Source organism: Anneissia japonica, unplaced genomic scaffold (assembly GCF_011630105.1).
Source record: "Anneissia japonica isolate Jap-2015-1 unplaced genomic scaffold, ASM1163010v1 scaffold288121_len269371_cov247, whole genome shotgun sequence".
Taxonomy (NCBI): Eukaryota; Metazoa; Echinodermata; class Crinoidea; order Comatulida; family Comatulidae; genus Anneissia; species Anneissia japonica.
In genome coordinates this window covers 24,904-30,099 of record NW_022752873.1, presented here as the reverse complement: position 1 = coordinate 30,099, position 5,196 = coordinate 24,904, and positions in this window count along the sequence as shown.

Below are 5,196 nucleotides of genomic sequence, written 5' to 3'. Positions count from 1 at the left end.
TGTCTAGAAAGATGTGTTTGTATTGGATAAATATTTATCAAAGGCAACTTGGTTTTATCGTACCGCTGTTCGCACTTGTATTAGTTTACACCCTGGATATTACCAAGGCTTTGACGGGTACATCACAACTCATTCAGGAAATATGCAATGGCTATGTTAGCTATGTGATAAGCGATCTAATATGTGATCATATTATACAATCAATTGTAGATGAGTCCAAATTTAACGTTTGGATGCACAAAATTCTAGATAAAATACTGCTTCTTTGTTTTTCGTCATGGGTAAACAGCTGGGTTATTTTCCTTGGTCATGATTCACTTGGTTAAATTTTATTTAAGCAATTCACACACAATTTTTTGGGGTCAGACCAACAAGGAGGAGGTACATATTTTCACAAAAAAATATCCAGTCCGAACCAGGGTTTAGTCTGGGTATCCAGATAAATGTTTCACTCATAGACTGACAAGACAACATCACCACTTTAATTTGCATCTGAAATTCCATATGATATCATCATGTGTTGTGATTATTAGCATTGTAACAAACCAAATACCACCTTGTTTATTAAATACAGTAATAGGGATTTTTTCCCTATACATTTTTGACAGTTAATATTAGTTATATTGATGTGTGTGTGCTTGTGTATTTGACTTCAGTCTATAATATTCTACTTTTTGACTAAGCCCCCAGACAGTGCAATGGCAGGGTATTAGTCACTACCTTTGGCCCCCCCCCCCCCCCCCAGAGAGTACTGCCTGACAGACCTCCTTTGATACCCATACAGTACAATGCCAGTGCTTTAGTTAATACTCTTATTTCAGAGAGTTCTAGCTCTGTAATAATATTATCTAATGGGGTGTAGTAGAAAAAAAACCATAAATGCAATCCCAATCATTGAAACAAATTATGTACAGTCAATTTTTCATTGATAAATTATTGGCATACTCATTCACAATTGAGTTGATTCACTCATGTACAAAGTGAATTAATTGAAATCAATTGTTTGAAAATAAGAAAAGTTCAGTGGATATAAAGTGGGGGATTGATGTGAGAAATGAGAGGTGATATGTGATTTTTATCTACTTTAGTATGATTTTTTTGCTTTAAACATTTTCAATTAAGGATGGGGTTGGGGGGAGGGAGACTGGGCCCCAAATAGGCTAAGTAGGGTCCCTTAATATGCAGAATGTGTTGTGTAAAAACATCAAAATATGCCATAAACATCAAAACCCCTGAAGCGGACAGGGCCCATGATTTGTATGGTCCAATGAAACCTTAGCCAGGGCCTCATGCCGTATGCCACTGGATAGATTGAGAATAATAGGAGAAAAAATACAACATAGCTAGGAAAAATAAAACAAAAAAGAGATAAAAATATATACAAAAACTGGAAAGAAAAAAAGAAAAAAAGTGCATTTTGTTGAACTATCTGAAGTAAGTAGGTTGAAATAACTTAACATGGAAGTCACTATGACCTATTGAACCATGACTGAAGATTTCAACAGACTGGCCTTGTAGACAGGCAACAGAGTTTATTCACATTACAAAATATGGAGAATATCCAACAAATTATCAGTAACACGTAGGATAGGCCTATTCAAAACTATTAGAAATGCAGGGCTTTCAAATATGGCAACCAGTACAAGACAGGCCAAAGGGCAGGTTCACAAGTTAAGCTACATTTACAGTAGACACATAACGACAATACAAATCATCGCTTCGTTTATATTCTTCAAAACTGAACGCATTTTTATCGTGTCTAGTGTAAATGTATCGTAGCTTTAAATGGCGACTCTTGGAATTTGCTGGTGGGGAAAATTTGACATAGGGTCTGTGCCAAGGGCTGCCTAGAGAATCTATTCGGGTCCCAGTGTAGAAAAAATTAATTTTAGTATGTTTAGGATGATCAATATCTTATCAATCATCTTATTTCTAGTTTTATAGGTCTCAACTTAATTTTAATGTTCTCAATTTTGTAATCTTTTTGTGCTATTTTATGTGTTTTTCGGTTTTGTATTTCCGAGTTTTAATGTACTGTATTCTCATGTAATTCAGCGTTAATGCTGCCATTTGAGATTGAATAAAAAATATTGAAAAAAAAATATCAGGAACCGTAATTTCAATACTATACTTTGTTAGGATTGGCAAATTTATATTGTCTGACAACCAACGTTATTGGCATCTGACAACAGGAGTCTGTGCCTTACTGTAAAATTCCTCCTGACCCTCCTCTGGCACTATCACTGGTTACAAACTTCACTCAAATTTACACAAAAATAATAACTGATGGAAGGCCCACACTTAATAATACAGATATATCAGTAACTGCATTTCTTACAAAACATGAGCGTGGTGGTGTACATTTTACAAATTAAATTCAAGAATTCATGAATAATATTGCAGTATATAAAAAGAAATAGAAAATCCTAAGAAACATGTACCTGGTAGGGGATGAATTCAGGAGAGCATGAAGTCAAAATAATAGAAAAGAAAAATTTGAAATTACAACTTGGACTGAACTTGTCAACCTACTTTGCTTATGTGTGCGTGATCGGTTTTCCTCAATTTTATAGCCATCTCAATGTTGCCAGTGCTTTTTTAAGCTAAATTCCTAGAAGTTCTTGGAACATGGCAAATCTTTCCTCTTGGGTTGTGACAATGAGTGCCATTTTGGCAAGCAATGGGTCGGGCAAATTTGATTTGTTTGGATATCAAATCCTATAGCTCAGTACTTATTAATGTCAGTGACAGCTGCTACATTGCCGCCATTATTATTAAATAAAAAAAATAATGATTTTTGATAGTATGGTAGTACAAGTCAGAAGAGGGGAATGGGATGCAAGAGGTTTAGTTAGGGACTAGGGTATAATTAGTGTAGAGATATAGAATGGTTAGGATTTTGCAAAATTAGAGCTTTTAGGTAAGAGTCATTGACATTGCAATCATACAACAGGCTGCAAATCATGCTAAGCATTGATATACCACTCTGACCAGTTAAGTCTCCCGCTCAGCCTGTAATTTCTTATGAAGACATATGGCGTTTGAACTCTGGTAAACAGCGATTTGAATAGGGAACAACCTATGAAAAGCTGGCATGCAACATGAATCATTAAAATTGATGAACACTGCGTCTGTAAATGTTGTAATTTATCTACTTGTTTGCCAATACCTCTGCAGATGACATATATCATTACTAGGATTGCAACATAATAAAATTGCACTTTCATGTGGCCTTATTCTAGGAATATACCAGATGGTTGCATTGATATGTACTGTATAAGTTAATACCGGTGTTACATAAATAGCATACCGGTAAGGCTCACAAACTCCAATGCATCTATGTCACTGGTTATATTGTAGACAATGAGCATAGAATTCGTCTGCAAGGCATTCGGCAAAGTTGAACCAGGTTCAACTTTGCAAATGTGAGCAGTCTATGGAAATCAAGCTTCACCAACTGCTGTGCTCTTACATAACCATTTCTACAATCCACTGCTAATTTAGTATTAGCCAAATAATTTCCTTTAATTATAAATTAAATATTATTCTACCCCTTTAATTCGTTCTAAATATGGAGAGAGGTCCTTTCAAGCTGCTTCTCCCAAGCTATGGAATGCACTCCCTATTGAGATCCGACAGTCTCCTTCTCTATCCATTTTTACGGAAAGACTCAAGACCTACCTTTTTCAAACTTTTTAAATTTTCCATTTTTGTTTTACCTTTGTAATTGTTTTACTTCCATCGTTTAGTTTTTCTAGGATAGGCTAGTCTAGACGCCAACATCACTTGAGCACCTGTGAGTTATGATCCTGCAAACCACTGCTTGCCCGTGGTCTCAAATTGCAGGAAAACGGTGCGGTGATGTTGGTTCCCCTGCGATAGTCTGTTTTCTCATGCTTTTTTTTTTTTATTCTTAGGTCACTTGGTTAGACTTTAGGATTTAGATTTTGGTTTGTTTTCTTTCGTGTAACTTAAGCGCATAGAGACCATGTAGTATGCGCTTTACAAGTCCCAAACCATTACCATTACCATTGTTACAATTAACTTGATTTTATATAGTTTATAAATCAGTATCATTGAAAAATTGCCAAGCTAGTGTAGTTTTATTTTTGTTTAGAATCGTTTATAATTCCTGTTGAAAACGTAATCTTGCTTAGTGTTCAAGCAAGATTACCTGCACCTTCCCTACTATGTACCCATGCCTTTTCTTTACCTTATTTTCATACCCTTCCCATACCAATTACAAATGAACCATTCCACTAACCCCCGTGCCCTGGATATTGTTGCTAGCGGTGGTGCCAGAAACATGCCGACAAGGGGTTTGACATGTCCAACCAAGGGGCCCAGTATAGCCTTGGTCGACGGCTCAGAGTAAAAAATCCCTACCAGGGTTCACAGGGAGAGTTTTTTTGGCTTAGTATGGTCCAAGTTGTGCTTTTTAAACCACAATATTAGGGATTAGCAATCAAAATAACTTTATTTGGATAGGCAAATTATTACTTTTCCTATTTTTGATCCGATGACCTAGTCGTGGCGTCGGACGACAGGGGTCCAGATCCCCAGACCTGTCCAACAGAGGGCAAATTCCCCTGCTGGCACCACCACTGATTGTTACTAAGGTCCTACAAAATGACGTCATAAGCTTAGGTAAACATGCCTTTGCGAGGCAACACGTTTGATGTCCCCGACTGTCATTCTGAATAGGTCCTCATATAGAAGCATGAATGTGGAGGTACAAGACCACAGTTGACAGAGTACATACTCTCAACATGTAATGGTGGTCGACACTAGAACCTATCAAAAAATAAATACAGGTACTGATATATATGATGTGATATCAACCGGCTTTTGACAGTAGGAAATGAATTGCATGGGGCTGGCTAACTGTATCCAATGCAAGGACTGTCACAACTTCCCCAATCCTTAACTTGGCAGAGAGTTGCACATCCACAACTGTTCTTATTTTGCTCTAAAAGTTCCTTGAAATAGCCAGTTACTGGATTTGTGAACATTTGTTGACAACAAAAACAGGTCCCTTATAAAGATCATAGTTACAGTAGTAGTTGATCCTGTAGTTCGATTTTTAGAGGCCAAAAATGATTTTTTGCCTATCAAAATAATGTTATTTTATTGCCAAACCCTAATTTGTGGTCAAAAAGCAGAATTTTTGCCATACTATAGTACAGTACTAATCCA